The 21474-nt window shown below is 37.3% G+C and overlaps 1 protein-coding gene across 2 annotated transcripts in view; it reads right to left on the reverse strand.

Moving 5' to 3' along the window:
- The window catches only part of LOC120319343 (norrin cystine knot growth factor NDP), a 58324-nt gene that overhangs the window by 22031 nt on the left and 14819 nt on the right, over nt 1-21474 (reverse strand). The window contains exon 1 of one of the 2 annotated variants that reach the window (XM_039368113.1): nt 6511-6773. The exons of the other annotated variant lie outside the window; for it this stretch is intronic. The gene's annotated coding sequence lies outside the window, so the exon portion shown is untranslated. Of the gene's footprint in view, nt 1-6510; nt 6774-21474 lie in introns of those variants that run through there. 2 annotated transcript variants of the gene reach the window in all.

The raw sequence follows: 21474 nt of genomic DNA on the forward strand, positions 1-21474 counted from the left end.
TGCTTCCCTCATTTTGCCTAGAAAAAAAAAGGAAAAGGGCTTATATGATCAGGACTCTTTAGTTAACCCAATGGTGTCCACATTGACTAGTAGTAGTAGTAGTAGCAGAAGATTTTTAAGCTCTCAGTCAAAGATTACCCAGAATATCTATTCATGTTTTTTTTTCCACCATCCGCATGCCACTGCAGTGCTCAAATAGAAGGTCATCTTCCCTTGACTGAGATTTCCCCTATACATCAAGTACATACATCAGGTAACTTCTTTAGAATGCAACCGCAGGATACTGATCTTGGCTTTTGTGTTTTTTTCCTCCTACTCATCAGATGTGTATAGTTCAGAACACAAGCACCAGAAAAAGAATATGGCTTCCTTCTCCAGCATTTCCTCACAAAACTTTTCTCATTTTCATTCTCTCTCTCTCTCTCTCTCTTTCTCTCTCTCTCTCATTCTCCCTCTTCCTAATCCTTTCATATACATTGAAATGAAGGCCTCATTTTCCATTTTCATGAATTATGAAAGGACATTTTCTGACTCCACAACCAATAAACAATTGTGAGATGAAATTCAATGGGGCAAAAAAAAATTGCATGTTCACTACAGAAAAGGTTCTGTGCATTTGTGTGTATACAGTATATGCAGTGGTGGAATTCAAATACCTGAACAACTGGTTTCTTATTCAATGTAGGCCTGGGCCTCCGAGGCCTAGAACGGATTTCCAGAAGTGGCATCCATGCACTTCTGGTGGGCCGTTCTAGGCCAGGGAGGCCTCCTCCATGACTTCTGGAAGCCCATTGGTTCTCCAAATGCAGCAAAATTTAGCTACTGGTTCTACCAAACCGGTGCGAACCAGCTGAATCCCACCACATATGTAATAAAGGCACTAGAATTGCTACAATTAATTCCTTTCTCAGGGCTAAGCAAAACAGGTGCCTAGTGGTAGTTAGACTGGGAACTGGGAAATCCAGAATCAAAGTCCTAATTCCTCAGTTTATCATTTTGCTTACTGAGTAGTTTTAAGCCAGTCATTCTTTCTGATCCAAACTACATCTTAAATCCACATGTTCACTCCCACCTGACTAGGATTAGATATGAAATGATAGCTATAGATCAGGGCTTTTCAACCAGTGGTACAGGTACCACCTGTGGTACATTGACACCTGGCAGGTGGTACGCGACCATCCTAGAAAAGTGGTAGCAGGGGAGGGGAATGAGGTGAACCGGTGGCAGCACCGCACAAGCCTGAGCGAGAGATGGCTGGAGCTGCAGGGCTGTCAGGGCTCAGCGGAAACGCCAGGATCAGCACTTCTTCGGGGCTATCAGGGCTCAGCAGAAGCACCAGGATCAGCGCCAGGCTCCAGCTGGAGCTCGGCGCTGATCCTGGTGCTTCTGCTGAGCCCAGAAGAAGTGCCGATCAGCTGGAATATTGCAGCATCTCCAGGGTCTTGTGATTTACATTCAGATGCTTGGCAACTGATTCATATTTATGAAGGTCAGAGTGTCCCAGGGTCTTGTGAACTGACCAAAACCTGATGCAACCACCCAGCAGATGGGGGAAATAAAAACCAAACACCCCCCTACCCCACTCATGCTGCCAATCCTCAACAGAAATGCTCACAACAATGAAAACCTCGGACAGGAGGAAGAGCGCCGCCGGGTGGGCAGACAGGTGTCTTGCTTGGCTGTTCCTTGGGGGGCACTTTTTTCACTGCCACTGTAACTTCAAACAGTCACTAAGCAAACTGTTGTAACTTGAGGACTACCTGTACTTTATCACTTTTTTTACTTTTTTTTGTCATCAAGTTTTCAACACCTTGCTAGGCGATTGGTGGTACTCGGATATTGCCATATCCTAAAAGTGGTACAATAGGTGAAAAGGTTGAAAAGCCCTGCTATAGATGATAGACTGATAGATAGGTATGAATGGACCATGCTGCTTCAATTTCAGATTTATTTACTTTATTGAAAGTACATGTAATATAATCTGGATCAGGACCATTAGGCATAGGAAAGGGAAACATCATCCTTTTTTCTAGCTCTTTTGTTTGAATTAATAAATAGAACAACCTTCACCATTGCCAATCATAGACTCTGTGAAAAGGAAAAGGGGGCAACCTGATCATGATGCCTTTGAACTGTCATTCCCCATGTTTCCAGCTCAGTTATAAAACAGAAAAAGCTTAGATTTTGAACCTTCTGCAATTCTGAGGACAACTCATCCCAGCAGAAACATGCTTGAGAAAGAGCTGAAGAAGAGATGCTTCCCTCTGTTAACTGCACCATTAACCATTTCTTACAGTGGAAGGATCCACTGGGAGAGAGAACCAAAATGCTGTCCAGTCAAATGCACTGGTGTTTGTGTTTCTAAAATTGATTCAAAGCTGTTTTCTAACCCAAGTCATCTTAAATGTTTCAGACTCAAATCACCCTAAGCGACTTGATTCGTATGCTGTTCCTAGCTGTTTACTAAGTTACCTTCAAAAATTCCACTCTTCATTGCAAAACCTGGGGAACAGACCTGACTGATTGTTCCCCACTCCTTGCTCTTCTCATATATGGAGGGAAGGCTAACTCCCACATAGACCACTTTGCCAGTGCCTGCTTTTTCTTTTCTTTTCTGTTCTTTCTCTTTCTTTCTTTCTTTCTTTCTTTCTTTCTTTCTTTCTTTCTTTCTTTTTTTCTTTCTTTTTTTGAGGGATTGTTCCGCCTCACTAGCATCATGCCTTTCCTTTGCTTTCCCAGAGATTTCCGTACACAAATGCCTTCACATCCCTTCCTTTCTCCTTATCATTGCTCTTTGTAGGTCCAGGAAAACTTGTAAGAAGAAAGAACTGATGGTTTGATTTCATAGGGGGAAAAAACAGAGACTTTCCGATGTTGTAACTTTTTTTAACAGGAAGGGTAAGGATACATACAGTATTGTACTGGGATAGGGAAAGGTAAAACAAGGGGAGGATGTTTTACCCAGCCTGGGCAAACACCAAAACAGTGCCCACTAAGAGATGCAAGGATTGAATGAAGCATGAGTTTCTAGAGACCTCATTGAATTAAAAGGGCATTGCTAGATCAATGCAGGATTATATATAAAAAAAGTAGCAGTTGTCAACCAGCAGAGAAGCTGCCAGCCTAGGATGAAACAACTACACAGAGCAGTGTCCAGCCACTGGAGGGGAGTAAGGTATGTAAGCATCATATCCCATCAGAGCTAGGGCTCTTACTACAATGGAATGAACCTCTGGAGATCATCTACTCTAAAGGGCTTATGGGTGTCATAAAATTATCGTTTCAAATCTGAGTTGGAAAATGTTGTGTGGGCCCATTTGCAATGGGCTGGAGTGGGGAGATGATGATGATGTCACCCGTTTCTGCATTCAAGAAGTGGGGGGTGGAGTACACTGATGGGTTAAAAAGAAAATGAAAGCCTGTTCCTTGGGATACAAGGTGGAATTCCCCAAAGATAGGTCCCCAGGGCCCTGTTTAAAGTGTTGGCAGTCAGGAAGCTGATTGCATGAGGCATACATGGCACTACAGTTGAATAAATGTGAACGCAGATGAGAGACGTGGGACCAGCAAATTGGTTTATGTGTAAATGACCATGTGCAGTAAGACTGTGCAGCAGTGTAGAATCAAAGGGAGGCCTGTGATTCAAAGACATGTAACATTTATCAGAAACACCTTAAAGCAGATGGACCTTTCCTGAACTAAAGTGGCTGCTTTCTGTAGCCATGTTTGGATTAAGACGTTTCTGGCGGGTGCACCCATTTTTCTCTGAATCCCATTTCTCCCTTCATATCCAAAGTGCTGCACAGCCCCAATGTGTAATGTAGCATTTGTAAAGCACACACCATTTTTCTTCTCCACACAAATCCACATCTTATAACTGCTTTATATACCCGATACGCTGAAGCAAATTTTGGAGCGCATGCATTTTAGATGTATATAAATAGTGGCATTATTACAACTAACATAACAAAACAGAATTTGTTGTGAGGTATTGTTTACTTGAAATAAACACAATTTTGTAATAGGATCAACTATATATTTAAAGTAAAAAATAATTAAACAAACTTTTGTAACTATCTTGGAATGGTGTGCGTGTGGCTGTGTGTGTGTGTAGAGAAGGTTGCTACAACAGTGAGCCCCCATGAGATCTAAAACCTAGATTTCCCACAGTTATTTGGGAATCCTCTAGATCCAAACTGGAAAATCTTATCGATGTTAGATACTGTGCATTTATTATTTTGTGACTGAGGACAGTGTGATTAATGTCAAGTAATATGAGACTTGGTGGAGTTTGTAGTATGATGGGGACGTGGCGCCTTATATTGAGTTAAAAATTGTTCTCTCTAAAAATGTCGCATGTTGGGCCCCAAAATTTCAGCAACATAGACTGTAGGGATGTGTGCATGTGTGTGCCCTTTAAAAGGTTGTAAAAATATGTTTGGGGTCACTGTGGCCTAGAATTGCCTCTCTAGGTTACAGTAGCAGACTTCTCAGTATTGGCTGCGTCACTAGGAAGAATTGGGAAGAAAGCTGCTAAGTGCAAACCAACATAGGTTTGGCCATCAAGAAAAATCTTGTCTTACCTTTATGGAAAGAAGTCTATTTCTTTGGTAGGCTGTGTACTTTATTATTGTTGGTAAGTAGAATTTTATTACCTCTCATTTAAGGGTTTGATTTAACTTTTTTTTCCTCCAGCCCCTTGAATACATTAGCATGTATTACAGTCAGAGAACTGAGTGAAATCCCCCCCTTTCCTTCCCTCTATGTACTATCGCTGATTGTGATAGTAACTGTTTGTCACCCCAAGTTCTTCTCTGTGTAAATCTTTGGTTGAAGCTGTCAAATATGCATCCACTTAAATCCCAATCATTATTTTGCCTGTGGATTTTGGTCATATCATCTGGTTTAATAGTGGTATTGCCTGGTATTCCAGGACAAAGAAATCATTTGGAAATGAAATAATGAAACTATATTGCACCTCTTATTACTACATTTTCTGCTAGCTTCCATTCAGGGAGGAATAGAGTCCCAACTGTAAATGAAAAAGTATCTTTATTACAGTGATTTGGGGTATATTCTCTCTCTCTATTTTTTTGTATATTCTCTCTGGCTGATTTATTTCCTATACAGCATCCCATTTCAGATAGTGATTGGGATGTTACTTGTAAGTTAATCTTTCATCATGTATATTGAATTTTTTCTACTGTGCTGATTTCCAAAATTGGCATTATGCTAAAATGATTTGCTTGCAATCCTTCATGCTAACAGGCAGAAATCTCTCAAATTCAAATGCAACTGTTTTTTTAAAAAAATAAATGACAATGTTCTTAATCCCAGTCAAGCTTGCTGGTTTTACACATTCATTTCTGATTGACTATTTTAGCTCAGCATCTGGTGGTAGTTTATATTTTTAATGAAATAATAATTGACGGCTTTCCCCTATTTTATCTTACTTTAAGCTCTCTGTTAATTTCATCTTTTAACATTGGTTATACATTTATCCTAAAATCCCATGACCTTTTTATCTTGCAAGGTAATTCTCCTTTTAAAAAATCACTTAATCGCTTGCCCACCAAAACATGATTCTAAGATAGAAGAAACTTCTCATAAAGGCAGGCATTAAAGACCTGACAAATTGTTCCTCTAAACTGCTTTTTTGTTGAGCATCCTCTAGTCTGATCTGCCAACAGGCATCCACATTGCATTAATGGTTGTGCAGAAGGGTAAGCCGACTGCTCAATATATCTCCTCTGTTCTGCAGCCAAGACAAACACAATGGATTTACTTACTCACTTTAACCAATCGCATGCACATATTAAATCTATTTCTAATCCATAACCAGTGCTGTGTACTCTATGGCAAAACTTCCCAGGACATTTAATGAAGTTTTTTTTTTAAATGACCTCCACGCTACCTCCCCACACATGCACACATGTTCAAATACAAAACCTAAAACTATTCTCTGTGAAGGATGACAGACAATGCCTGAAATAAATATTGCCATTGTTTCCAATTATTCTAAGCATTCTAGCAGATGACTGGCAGACGACCAACATTCATAAGTTGCAATAAAAGTAAACATTGGTTTCAAAGTAGATGCTTAGCCTGTGGTCATAGAGTCCCATTATGATGGCATATAGAGACAGTGCTGAGGGTATCCTGCTCCTTTTTGGAACGCACAAGCAATTCAAATATTTCCCGCTGCCAGGTAATGGTTTTGTGCAAATGAAGAGCAGTCTAAAGGCACAAATTTAACATAACCCATTGATAACCAAGAGATTCCTTGTTGCTGCCTAACTTCACACAAATATCTTCAGCAGATATATAATTCAAATACATGCTGGCAATAAAAAAAATGTAGGTACTGACGTTACCTATCTTTAAATCAAAGCTTATTAAGCATTAAGAAGATATTAAAATAACCTTGGGTTGCAAAAAATCAGCTAGTGATATTAAGCACGTGAAATACTTGGTGTTTGATCTAAAGCTTTTGGCTATATGCTTGCTTACCTTTTGCAAATTGCACTCTGCCTTCCCTTTTATTGGACTCCCCAGACCGAGGGCTAAAAAGAGGTCTTGTTACTTCCAAATGCTTTTGTTCTTCTGCCCCTCTATCACATGGTTTGCCTTTTATATTTGCAACACACAAAAGTTAGGGCTGCTGTTTAAGCAAGAGAAAAGGGGGGTGGGCGAGTGGGAACAGAGTGCAAGGGGGGAGAGAGAGAGAGAGAATGTCAGATGGAAAAGTGCCATTGCAGCCATCGATCAATCAGGCAAGCTGCAGCCGTACAGCAGCAGCACAGCAGCAGCAGCAGCAGCGATTCACCAGCAAATGGGAATTTGCAGAAACGTGAAGCTCTTGTTATCTGAGAGATCACTAAATTCCATCAGTCCAACTCCGTTCTGCAGGAGTTTCTCATTGGAGAGAGGCATAATTGTATGTTAATGTATGGAAATATACAATGCTTCAAGCTAGGAAGGCATGAAAGTTTGGAGCCCTCTATGCAGACTATATCTCAGTACCAAGAGCAACTTACTTCACATAACTTTGGTCATGCTTACATGCACTAGATGTGAAAAATCAGGCACTGTCTGGAAAAGAATACAGTATTTCAAATATTTATCCCCAGTTTATGGCTTGGAACCTAAAGAGGAGATGGGTCAGCTTATAGAAGTCTATAAGGCAATACATTATCATATTAGCCTAACACGAAACCTTTATAAATAAACACGGAATTGTAATTCTGAACGCTTTTTCCCACTAGCTTGAAAGTCTCTTTTATTAAAGACTAAAGCTCAGAGAATAGCCTGCTCATGAAGCATTAATGCATACTTGCCAGCAATTTCTTCTATCACTTTTTTCCCCTTTTCCATGTCCTTTTTAATTGAGTTGATTCATTGTCTTAATCCTTTTGGCTTAAACTTGAAGTATTAGGAGCAAGATGTTAATGACCCACTTCTAATGCTGGACGAGTTGAAATCTAAGCACAGAAAAAGTACCCAGTGTAATAGATGCTGTGTTCTCGTTCCTTGATACTGACTGGGCTAACAAGATCCATAGGATGAAACCTGCTCCTTTGCCACACACAGACCCTACAGTATATTTCTGTAATGCTCAAAGGATTAGTACTGGTTCACACAACTCAGTGCCATCCATTAAAAATAAAAGCTTAGCACTTTGAGCTTCCAAGTGGAGTGCACATCTTTCTATCCAAAACTGCTTATGCAGGGAGCCCTGGTTCCCAAACGGGCAGACATCCTGAGTCAATGTCGTCACAGTCTCTTTAGACTGTGTTGTTAATATCTGAGCCTCTTCTGTGGTAAAAGATCAAAAGACAAGTGGAAAATTAGGCTGTAAAAATAGACTCCTCCAAAAGGGGAATGGCTGGTAGATGAATAAGCATCATGCACACACAACAAAGGAAACATTCTTCAACTTGATCTGTATAGTTAGACTTGGCTGGGAGGAAAGTAAGTGGACCACTTTGGTTTTAGGCTGGCTTGAGGGAGCCATTTCTTCCAGCCAGCCAGCCCATGGGATACAATGTAATGCTTCCCTTTCTTCTTGTAAAAGAAGAGGAGTGACAGTCTATGGTGACCAAAAATCAGGAATCTAATAGCATTTTTTCTGACTAATACATGTTATTAAAAGGCATAAGCTTGTATGTACTACCACAAGTATATGTTTCATGGACTATGTACCCATAATTCACCAAAGGTAACATTATACAAAATATCCTATTCTTTTAAGAAAATGGGAAAGCTTCTGTTGTTTTTTAACTGAAATATTTGCCACAATTATTGCTTGCAACAATATGTTAAGGATCAAATCTTCACGAATCAAAATTTATTTCCATTCCATGAAACTTACAACATGGTTTTAAGCCCCTGCAGCTTTGCAAGTGAAAGCAACAGGTGAAAGTGTTCATGGATTGAATTCATGTAATATAAGGAAAAAGAAAATGTGTCTTACAATATATATCTATAGTTCTGGGGGGAAAGTCACTCAGTAAAGTGCACTTTTATCATGCTTTCCATAGTTGAGTATGTACAATGCCAACAATATAGTTGCCTAAAAATAATATGCATTATTTATGCACTCTACAAATAGCAATAGCATTTAGACTTATATACCGCTTCACAGTGCTTTACAGTCCTCTCTAAGCAGTTTACACAGTCAGCGTATTGCCCCCAACAATCTGGGTCCTCATTTTACTGACCTCAGAAGGATGGAAGGCTGTCAACCTTGAGCTGGTCAGGATTGAACTCCTGGCAATGATAAATAATATGAGGGTGAAATAATTTACTGCTAATTCTGTTGTATCTCTTGCGCCAGTTTCTATTAATTTCCTTTTAAAATAAAAGTCTTGAAACTGGAATTTTGACATAGCTGCCATTTTTCCTCATAAAACTGTATATGATGAGCTGCATAGTCCAATACCTTAAGTGTCCCAAAATAATCTACAATTTACAGATTACAATCAATATACTGTCAAGTATATACAAGTACAATAATACGATCAATAAATACAGAACAGAACCATCAAATGGTTTTTGAAGATGAATATAACTGCAGCCTTGGGAAAAAAGTGTAATAGAATATCTTCAGCACACTATTTGTCCTAGTATTGTCAGGGAATCTACCACAACATGTCATGTGTAATTAGCCTATGGAGTAAGCCATCACAGGAACAAATGGCAGCATCTCCATGGATGGGGAGAGCTTCTTTCTAGTTGGGCTTTGTTGTTGGCTGTTCTTTTGCTCCAACAGAGAGGGGCTTTAAAGATTTTTGGTTCCAGTAGTGAAAGCCAATATCAAGCTTCCTGGTTCAGGGTTCACCTTCTTATATCCTGATTATTGAGATCATAGCTTCTAATGGATGGTTACTCCAAAGCCTAGACTGCATGAATGCAATTTTTCTGCTTTGTTTGAATAGGTCTCTTACAACTGGATTCTGCCCATAATGATTGAGAGAAATTGTCCATATTTTATTCCTTCAATACATAGAAACATTATTTTAGCATAATAAAATTGTCTATTTCAAGTATGCACAGAATTGAGAAGAATTACATTTATAAATAGAATATTATTTCTGCCCTTTAGATATGTCTATTGAGTTATCACTCCATTTATAGCTATATTATTTTCCTGCTTGAGCATCAAGGCACAAGCCATGAATTGGAGGCAAACATTCCAGCTGTTGAGATATTCAGACCATGGGTAAATCGGGGGGGGGGGAACTCAGGTAAAAATAACCCCCCCAAAATGTGTTTTTCCCCTTCCTTATGTCTTTTTTAAAATTCTATTCATGCAAAACAATTTATTCTAAAAGCTCTCCTTTTGCTGGCCTCCCACAAAAAATAAGGCAAGGCAGAAGAGGAGGTATCATTTTGCAATAGATTTTTTCAAGCTGTTCCATTACTTATCTTTGCATTTTCCTGAATGTGCTAGCAGCAATAATAGGGCCCAAAATTTCCAAGGATAGATTGAAAATTTAGTTAACTGGAACAGGAGGCTTTTTGCTGCAGTAAAATGGTGGATAGATGCCAAGCTTCCCCATTCCATGTGTATATATTTATATGTGTGTTTGTGTATATGTGTGTGAGAATGAGAAACTCAGCCAATCACCCGCATCAGATAGGAGAACTCCCATTAAGTGATAATCAAGCTCTGCAATCCTTTCTGTATTTTCATCTGACTGTGTGGAAGAACTCAGTAGGCACAAGAAGATGGGTTGAGGCATGTCTCTTCCTTCACATCATTATCTGTCAAAGAAGAGCTGCTCTAAAGGTTATTGACCATTGTCCCATCCTCTCCCAGGGGCTCTCTCTATCTCTATCCCTGTCTCTGCCATTCTCAGGTAATAACAGTGCTGTGTGATACCATATATTTCAGTGTGTTTCTTTGGAAATGGAACCCCGAACACTGAAAGATGGGGGAAAAAAAATAAGCTAGATTTGTGCAATTTTGGAAACACAAGAGATTGTCAAGAGCTTTTGAGATTCTCTACAATCCCCCCACACTTAATTAAATGTGCATTTTATGAAAGACCAGACTCACCATTCAGCATTTTGTAAATAGGCAATCTACCATACCATCCATTTTTGAGACATATATAATATGCTCTGAAATGGTTAAATATGGCCATTAGCCTCCAAAGCCTTCCTATCCTTGCTATGCACATTCCACTTTGATTAAGCCTCATTGTATTGAATGGAGCAATGTAAGTTTGTCTACCAGAGAATGTGAATTTTTAGACCTCAGTGTTTTGGATGCCTCGTTCCCACACTTTATTCTAAAATCAGCATAGCGACTTTGCACAGCACAGATTATATACAGATAGAATTTTAAGTCATTGAATAATGCATTTAATTTGTATTTATTTTATTTATTTATAATTTCATTTAGACCCAACTTTTCCTTGACACCTTTAGGCAGCATGCATGAGTACTTCCCATAATTTATTCTCCCAACAACAGCAGGAAACCACAATAATGGAGATACATGGATGATGGTGATGTCATCATGTAAATGCCATGAATGATATGTGCATTATGGCACTTAACACAAATGCATATGGTGTGAGATTTGTGTGATGTTGTCACTAACCATGTTGTATCATTCCACCCACCCACCCCCGCTTGCCTTCCCACACAAAAGCATGCACAACTATAGCTGTGAAAGATAGACTAGGCCAAGGATAGGGAACCTTGGCTCTTTTATGACTTGTGGGGATCAATACCCAGAATTCCTGAACCAGCCATGCTGACTCAGGAATTCCGGGAGTTGAAGTTCACAAGTCATAAAAGAGCCAAGATTCCCTACCCCTGGACTAGGCTATTCGTCTGACCCCAAATTCCCCGTTAACTCCAGTGTTGAGTGGGGAAGTAAAATTTCATCTTTGAAGAGCAAGTCCAAAATCTTATCATACTACTACATTAGACTGGTTGAAAGAAATTGTATCTGAATTTCAGGAAAATGTGATTAACTACACATACCTAAGCATGCATGCTGTTTTGTTTCTTTGGGGGCGTGGGAGGGAGTTAACAAATGTATGGTCCTGAAGCACTTCTGTTCAGCTAACCACAGCTCTCTGATTTGGCAGTTAGTACAGCAGAGTTATCAGGTGATCCAAGAACATTGCAAATAATATACACCAACCATTCCCATTAACCCAGATATCTTTAGCTTGGAGGATAATAATTAACACATATGGGTATTTAGTGCCACAAATTGAGATATTCCTCTTTAAAGAATTAATTACCAGCTATTACTACTGCATCCTCCATTTTCAAGTATCTATAACAAAAAGAAACCAAATATTTTTCTGTCACACTTTGACTTCTTAGATTTGTTACTTTGCTTAAGTGATCAAATATTTTCTATTGGTACTCAGATTGGCAATCTGGATATTAAGGATTTTGTCAGATGCTTCATGAAAATGTAAGTCTAAAATAAAAATAATAGTATCAGGGAAGGAAGGAAGGAAGGGAGGGAGGAAGGAAGGATGGGCCAGCCTTTGGGAGGGACAGAAGCATAACTCCAGGGAGCAAAATATCATAAACAGTGAAGTGGCAATGCTTCTTTTGCACCAGGGGATAATTGTGAGCAATAATGAATTGGCTATGTACCATTATGCAACTGATTGAAAAAAATCCACTTTGCACTCAAAGATGAATAAATGTGCCCCCCTACACTATTAATGATATTAATGTGATAGTCATTTTGATAAAAGTATCTGCATTGTACTACAACTTCTGTTAATTCTTGGGTTGTCCCCTGCCTTATGCTGGTGAATTTCCAGCATAATTTGTAGTCTTCCCTGACAAGTCAGAAAGTGTTTTCCTAAATAAACCTTTAGTCTTTGGGAACCAGAAGAAGATGAATCTGATTCTTTGTTATCCTCAGACAAGGGACTTGAAGCCATCGCCTCAAAGAAGAACCACTGGGCTTTCTGATTTATTGTATCTGCACAGATGTCTCGGTAATTATGAAAGCCCAGTTGGTTTCCAAATACAAAGCTTTCCTCTTCTTTTGTTCCAAGGATCTGGTACAGCTGAAAGAGCAAAAAGTACAGGGAAGCCTCTGTGACAAGTTGCCATGTGATGCCCAATCTCCTTATGAAATGGCAGCTTAAATCAGAGGAATACTTTGAATAGAATATTTATAGGTAACAAAGATGTTGCAGCTTGACATTTTGGTGCTGTCAATTCCAGCCACTTCTCATTCTATTCATCTTTCCCCACCATTCATACCAGTATAAAAAGTGACCAGATGCAAAAGCAGAAATGTTTTTGTTATGCAAATAAAAGAGCTGAGTTGCTCTTTTCAGCCCAACCCTCTGACCACTGAGCATGTTAGGGTCTCCCCCTCCAGGAGATATTTCTTAGTTTTGCATCTCATGAGATTATTATGAATCTAATGATCATTTCTGGGTGTGAATGGCACAGTTCTGAGTATATAAGAAGTGACAGTTAAAAAATGAAAGTACCTATTACTATGTATAACAATTCACCATCAGGATACATTGGTATGTTGCATATTATGTCTTTTTTTTAGCATTACACATACTATTCTGATTTTTTAAAGTCAATTAAATTATCTGCAGGTAGGCAAGAAACTTTAGCCAAATTATCATAGAGTAAAAAATAAGTTGGTTAGGTAAGTTTCTACTGAATCCCATCATCCAAGGACCCTAATTAAGTGTTGCAACCATGATATGCATCCCCTTGGGAGGAAAAAGAAACCCCTACTGCCTATTTATTCTTTTATTTAATACTTACACTCTTTAGCTATTTCAACTGGACAGCCCTTGTGTTAGGACTGATCAACACTTCTTGATTTCTCTTTGGTTGCCTTGGGCTATATAAAACAGCACATGGAAAGCACGACGTATAAGCAACATGACAGCTGCTATCCTTGTTTGCCGTTCAGATGCCAGGCCAATTTCTCCTCTCACCTTGACCCGTCCTTGCTTCGGCTTTTGAAACTTGTATTTTGTGTGAGCTCCCCATGGTCTGATTCTGACTTCTCTTTTGTTTGTGAAAATTCTGCTAAATTCTTGCTCATACCCAAGTATTATGGTTTATCCGTGCTCCCAGTTTGTCCTTCATCATCAGTCCTTAATTTGAAGTTCTGATTGTTTTTAACCCTTCAAATCTGTAACCTGACTTGAAGAGGTATGCAAAATCTGTTGATCACGACTGACTCCAATAAATATTCCTTATATTTTAATGATATCCCAAGTTTACAAATATCCGTATTTCTTTTCCCCAATATGTTTTTTGTCTTCCCTTGTTCCAGTAATTATTCAACACAAGACACACTAAAAAATTTATATAAATAAAATACATGATTCTTCTTTATACCAACATACGCATTCATTAAAACTGGAGTTTAATTATTGCATAAAGTAAGAAAAACCTAAAGAATACAAGAGTCATTAGTTTAGCTCAAGTAAGCATGATTTGTGTTTTGGCCCATGGAAAAAAAATTTATGAATCTTTTTGAAAGAAAATATGTATTTTTAAATAATATACAGGGTCCCTTAAACTTTAGACCACAGATAGAAGATTTATGGAAAGAACAATATGCAACTGTGCATCTTTAAACCTCAAAGTAACTCTTGCTCTTTAAAGCACTCATTGTTATAACTTTCCATAGTTTTCCTTTTGATCCCTTTTTCTCTCTTTATGGACCCAGTCCAGTTGCACTGATCAAAGCCAAGGTTGCCAGTTCCATCCTGGAGGCCCAGAGCCTGGGCTTTTGTTCTAAATATTCTCAACATGCTATGTGCCAAAAGGTTCATGGGAAAACCACCACTACAGGATGACTAGCTTTGCAGTGGGCACTGAAGCAGCAAACTCACATGCTAGCTTTATTATGCTAGCTTTATTATGCCTATTTATGATGTCCTGCTGGTTAGAGAGGCTACATTCTTCAAGTACATGAAAGAAAGGCACACAAAAGAAGTTTGAGGTTTGTTCTGTATTGTTCCAAAGTGCAGGACACAGAATAATGGTTTTAAGTTCATTTCAGTTACAGTACGGAAGATTCCAATTGAGTGAGTTTAAAAAAATCTCCCTGTCTTCATACATTATTGAACAATTGGAGCAGTTCTATAAGTTACCCAGAGAAGTGGTGAGTTCCAATCGTGAAATGGAAGGCGGATAACCATACTGGATGCTTTTTATCAGGGTTCCTGCACCTAACAGAGGGTTGAAGACTTGATACTCTTAATACACCTCTCTAATATATGATTATACATTGGATTTAGGTGACCACAGAAAAGGAGCTCAGCATAACTAAAGTTTACATGTTCAGCAGCCAGTTCCAAAGCCACAGAATTGATAATGCATCTTCATAAGAAATCATCCTATTCCTGACTTCTATACACCATTGGAAAAGAAAGTATTTTTTAAAAATGATCATGATGATAATGATGGATTTATATCCCATCTTTCTCCCATTCCCCTAGAGCCGATACAAATTCCTCACTTGATTAAAAAGCAGTGTTAAGCTGTTTTAAAATAAAGGTAAATGTTGGAAGGGAGGGATGATCTACAAACTGTATTTTGGGGGCACTATGAGTGTTTAATCACCTTTTTTCTGATCCACATTTTTTTTCTTATCCTACAAAATGCAAACTATGTCACTGACTTTCATTCTATTCTTTATACTGTAGCCAACACATGATTTACAACAAACTTTGTCTGAAATAAACATAATACCATTATCAATGGACATGCTCAGAAGATAATGTCAAAGCTGTCAGTTATGTGCTTACATTCACTTCTCCTCATCTTGGAAAACTGAGAATATGCTCAGGATATCAAGAGCCAGTCACTGATTCCCAGTAAATGATTGTAAACATTACCATTCAATTATTGCTCCTCCAGTCCCTATGGAAAGGGGAAAATAAACTGCTTGCTCATTCCCCCTTAAACTGTCAGTATATTCTATATGTATTTTATTTGGCCATTCAAAAAGCCAAAGTCCTAAGTTGTTGGAACAAAGATAAAGCGATTTGATAAAGAGTTCATTCTTCCTGCTACTGTTGAGTGTGAAGAAAGTCAGCTTGACTACCTAGGAAGGTGGTTTGCACACAAGGGTAGCTAACAATAGTAGCCACAATGGTACAATCAATATTCATCTTGCTTGTAAGGTGTTCTGCAATTACTACCTTGATTTTTTTTTTTACCATACCCTGCAGACACTCATGATTATATGTTATCACAAAACCTCGGTGGCAATTTGGGATCAGTAATAAAGTCCTGGGTTATTTGTTGTTATTGTTTTTAACTGCAATGTAGTAGTTGTTCCAGATATTCTGAGTTGAGGTGAACTTTAAAAAGAAATCTAGCAGTTGAGGTAGTATAAGCATGCTCTTCATAGTGATGCCCTGTGATAATTATTCTGAGGGGTCCTTGGTGCTCTCTGAGCTTGGTTGTTTTCTCCCAGATGTTTCATTACCCAAACTAGGTAACATTTGCAGCACATCATGATATTTCTTAATTTGGGTAATGAAACATCTGCAAGAAAACAAGCAAGCTCAGAGAGCACCAAGGACTCCTCATTTCAACCCTGAGCTACAAATATTCTCTTTTATTGATAATTACTCTTCATAAGGTATTTACTAAATAATTCTGCACCTCAATGATCATATCTAGCCCCCAAAACTTACAACCTGTCTACCAGCTTGACTTGATATCCAAAGCCAGAGATAGAAATCAACATGATGATGCTTCCGATTTTGACGTCGTGGCTAGACGGACTCAGGAAGACAGGGGTCCATCTTTCGCGTTCGATTTTGCCCCACTGGGGACCCTGGAAAGGATAGAAAATTGCCCTGTAGAGGCAACAAGCAAGGAGGAGACTCTTGTTGATTGCAGGAGGGTGGAGGCCCTTCCATTTGATCTGAGGAAGCCCTCCAAACCAGAGGGGGGAAAGACTGGCTACATTCGTGTAGCCAGTCAGAAGCTGCTGACAATGGAAGACAATAAGCACTAACAAGCAACCTTTCAGCAACATGGATGAAAATGAGTGAGACTCTATCCTCTCTTTAAGACTTTAAGACCTCTTCCTCAAAAAAACTGCCCAAAGCACCCTCCCCAATGAGAGAGGGAAGGGAAATTTCCACCATAATTCCCTCAGGAAAAGAAAAGCGATGAATTAATTACTTGGGAGAAACAAAGAAAATTACAAGATTAATTTGGAATTAATATACATTTATGGTTTTGAAATTTGGCACTAAAAGTGCTTTTGAGACTTTTTTTTTAAAGAGATTTGAAAAGCTTACATTATAAGTTAAGATTTAAAAAGCTAGAAAGTGGGGTTAACGACATCTAGTGGTGAATTACGGTATTAGAACTTGTTATGTCTATCGGAAACTTGGCTAGAGTTAGATAAAACTCTTGCTGATCTTAGAAGCTTTCACTTTTGAAGACTGTAGCTGGGAAAAGGGAAAATAGAAAAAAAATGGGCTGCTTATTGATGTGGCAGAGATGATGAACTAATTTGAAACTGGCTTGCTTGAACTACAAATATAAATATTACCTGGCTTTCATAGCTGTATTGTGGAACTATTTCCCTGCAGGAGAAATACACTTCATTGTTTGAGATGATAGATTATTTTGGATTACAAATCCTTGATCGATGAACAATTTTTATTATAAAGAACACCTACAAAAAATGAAATGGATGTCCCATACTCAACTTTAAATATATTATATTATTAACTAGATGTTTGAATATGGTGAAGAATAGATAATTGCTAGAAATAGAAGTACTGTCATAACTAGAAAGATAAGATTTGTAACTAGAATATTAGATTTTGGTATAAGAAGGGAAACAGGAAAACGCTAAGAGGTTTGAATAAGGGAAGCTTTTGGTTACCCAGATATAACTTACTTTGAAATTATAAACAATAGAAACATTTTGAACGCTGATGGGAAATTAAAATTTTAAAAAAGCAAAAACAAGATACTGATTGAACATATGGATATTAAGTGCAAATGCAATTAAGATATGTTTTGGTTAGAAAAGTAATCTAAAACTGATATTATTGATATTATAAGAAAAATGTACTAAAGATGTTGATATTCAATTGTATATTTACTAATAACAATAACAATTGTATTTGCCTAGTATGGGAAAACAGGTAATACTGGAAGAAGAGAGGAAACATTTGATGGTACAATATTGGATCTAGATTGAATAAGTTAATATATACCATTGAATTATTAATGGACCCAGACAACATGTCTATTAAGTACCTGATTGTAAAAATAAAAAATTAAGAAAATATTTATTTAAAAAAAGAACTTAGCATGATGAAATAAGAACCATGAAAAGCAAATTCTTCAGTAATTTTTGGTGAAACTTCTTTAGGAATCAGCTCTGGTTCCCCATAGCTTCCATCTTTTTCTCCCCAAACTAGCTAAATTATGAATTCCAATAAAACATACTGTGATCTTTCCATTGTTGAAACTTGGAGGAAAATTCCAAACTTTGACTGCTTTCCCCAAAGAAATGTATGAGTCCCTGAAGTTATTTGTTCTTATTCTTGCTATATGTGTAGCAAGAATAAATGTCAACTGTGTTGACTTTCACAAAGAAAATACATTTCATTTTTTAATTATCTAAAGGTCTTTAATTCCTGAATAAAATGTACAAGCATGAGCTTAACTGTTTGTTAATCTAATACCCCACTATTCCTAAACAACACACACACACACACACACACACACACACACACACACACACATATATATATATATATATATATATATATATATATATATATATATACACACACACACGTATGTATGTTTCAAAAATTAAAAATAGAATAGAAGATAACTGATTCACAGAATATAGATTCAGCCAAATTTTCATATGTTTATTGCTTACTTTGAAGCGCACAATATGCTTCTTTGGCAGGAAGATATGAAACAACTGCAAAAAACATGGAGAACTGATATTGAATAAACTGTTTAGTGACTTGCTGAAACCCAAATAGCAAGCAATGATTTGATGTGTAAACTGTCTAAATGGAATGTGAGAACAAAGCCTGTCTTGAAATTCAATATAATTTCTGAGATTATCATCAAGGCTCCAAAGTAGCAAGCTGATTAAGGTTAAAAGGAAGCATGCAAACATAGACTGTTGGAAAATACATTGTGCATTCCTCATTGTTGCTAACGGTGGCCTGTGGCCAGATGAGACAATGCACACCAAAAATAAACACTATAAAAAAAGGGAAAACAGATGCTTTTGATAAAATTTCAAATTATTTTAAAAACAAATTGTCATGAAAATAAAAAAATGAAAGACTCTGACAGCATCCATTCATTTACTTATTTGGTACTTTAAAAATACAAATTTGTCCTTAATGTGACATTAAAACAGACTTTAATAATCTGGTACATGATACAACAGCCATCATCCCAGGTAGCGCATGCTGTTCAGTCCTTACACAGAAAGGAAAGATAACTATGGGGGACAGAATAACGCTTCCTTTTTATTTCAGGTTTAAAAACAGGATCGAATCCTTTTATCTCCATACCATTTTATGAATAGAATTCCTCACTCACTGCATTTTCAGACTTCAATATAAATATCTATTCATTGACTACATCACACCTGAATCTAACCAGTATATAAAACAATAGTTACAACTAGTGCAATAAATATATAATTCAAATTAAAAAATACAATTAGAAAATAATTGTATAGAGAGCTAGGTACCTGTTAAAAGTTTATAATCTGTAAATCAGGTCTTACTGTCATCTGTATTCTGTTTCTTAGATGCAAAAAGCATTTTTATCTACAATTCTTCTTTTTCCTACTACTCTTTTTTTTAATTTTACACATAGAGATATAGACACATACATATAAGCTTTTAGAAATGGAAAGATAGAATAATCCGAAGTGCATAAATATGTGCAGTAGCTATGCAGAATGTTAACAGGTTTTTTTATCTTTAGGATTATTTTTTCTACAGCATCCTAAGGAATCCATAAATATTGGTAATACTCTTGCGCACAACTGAAGATTCTAATATTCTTAGGAATCGGTATATATCACAACATTTTAATTGTTCCACTCGGTGTAGCAGCATTCCAATCCACTGGGAGGAATAATCCACATACAAAACTTTTGCATAAAATTCCATCAGGTATAATTTTTACGACACACCATCCAATAGAAGATAATATATATATAGTTCAGGTTAAATGTAGTCAAGTCCTTGCCTTTAGCCAAGGTTCTGTAAATGGGCATATCTTAATTGGAGATTTGAAAAATGCCAGTTGGTTTTATCTCTATGCATAGGTGGTATTCTAAATTAATTGCAGAGCTCTGAAACAGGAAATGGCAGCTGATTGCCTGTCTTGGCGTAAGCTCCCCTGTTATAATTTTATATATTGGATATGTTTCAGGAATAGAAAAATACAGTCCTGCAAAAATTGAAAACATGTCAGTCGAAGGCCAATTTTTGCACCCACACAGTCTTGATTGGACTGGTGGTGTCTCTAAAGTTGTATAGAATATGGTGCTCCAGTTACTTTTAGGAATGTGCTTGCATCCTGCACAAAGCAAACACAAATGTTATCTTTGTTTATATCTGGTTTTTATGTTTGTGTATGCATGCCTTCCTTTAATCTTCTCCATATGCCAAGGCTGCATCAGCCAACTTCTTCTATTTGTTCGGTTTTGATAACCTTTCCTTCTCAAACCTTTTGCCATTTCTTTTTTTTTTCCTCTCTATCATTTATGGGCTGAATGTAATTCTGAGGATATAATCCTATATATAATTCATCTGAGGATATAGACATATTCTTACAAACTGATCCTCTTTGTATAATCAGCCATTATAGCTGAAATGTTTTGGATAGAGTGCAGGGCTCTTTGTACAGTATATAAGCTTGTTCTGAGAGTGATGGATATGAATATTTAGTATCAAATTTTAAATCGTGCCTCTGTTTTACATTTTTATATTCAGTTATTATGTTTTTAACCTTTTATTTGTACACCACCTAGAGTTCTTCTGTGAAGGAGATGGGCGGTTTCTAAATGTGATAAATGTGAATTAGCCTTCAAAGGGATCTTTGAAATAATATATAGCATATGAATGTAGTTACAGATGTTACTTACAAATGGTTATGTTCTGTTTTATTTCAATATTCTTTCTTTCAGGTTCTTGCTTGCAGGCAAATATTCTGAATAGGAAAATAAATAATAAATACACGTGTAGCTAATTCAGGCACATATGCTAAAAATCTGCGGCGGAAAAAACAATTTTACCTTGTGAGTGGGTGAGGCTCTGGGAGGCCTGTCATGCAGCTGAATCCTTAAAGAAGACAGACAAGTACCAAAAAGCTTTGCAAAGCCAAATAATAATAATAATGTAGAGATCTGCTGCCTGCATCTCCAAGGCTTCCTTGAGATACCCAGGGCTGCATTATCAATCTGGTACAATCAGTTGGCTATTGAATTTCAGCAGGGGACATCACAGACCCTTATCTATCCAACACAATGTAGTGCTACAGAACAGACCTACATGCTACAGAACTGCAAGAACTACAGCCCCATCCGTGCTCTTTTGCTAATTTCTGTTCAATTGCCTGCTGTGATTAATAAGACTCTTAGTTTATTCCACCCTAATAAATTTGTAATTTTATTCCATTCATAAGAATGAAAGATTTTTGGAACTCACTGTCAGTGGACTAGATCATTCCAAGAATTCTACTGTAAAAGAAAGAATAAATATAAATTTATAAGCACAGAGCAATTGACTGTAGTGATAACTCCTTTCTTTTTTAAGAAATGTAATTGAATCCAATTACTTGGCAGTATTCAGTGTGATTTATTCTGAATAATTTAAGGTTTGCAGGGATAAGTCAACATCCAATTAAAAAAAAAAAACTTCTCCTGTAAGGTTTTATTGTGGCTGTTCATTGTTAAATTTCTTG

The sequence above is a fragment of the Crotalus tigris genome, unplaced genomic scaffold (genome assembly GCF_016545835.1).
Source record: "Crotalus tigris isolate CLP2741 ecotype Arizona unplaced genomic scaffold, ASM1654583v1 scf7180000017601.7605149639:7615979, whole genome shotgun sequence".
Classification (NCBI taxonomy): Eukaryota; Metazoa; Chordata; class Lepidosauria; order Squamata; family Viperidae; genus Crotalus; species Crotalus tigris.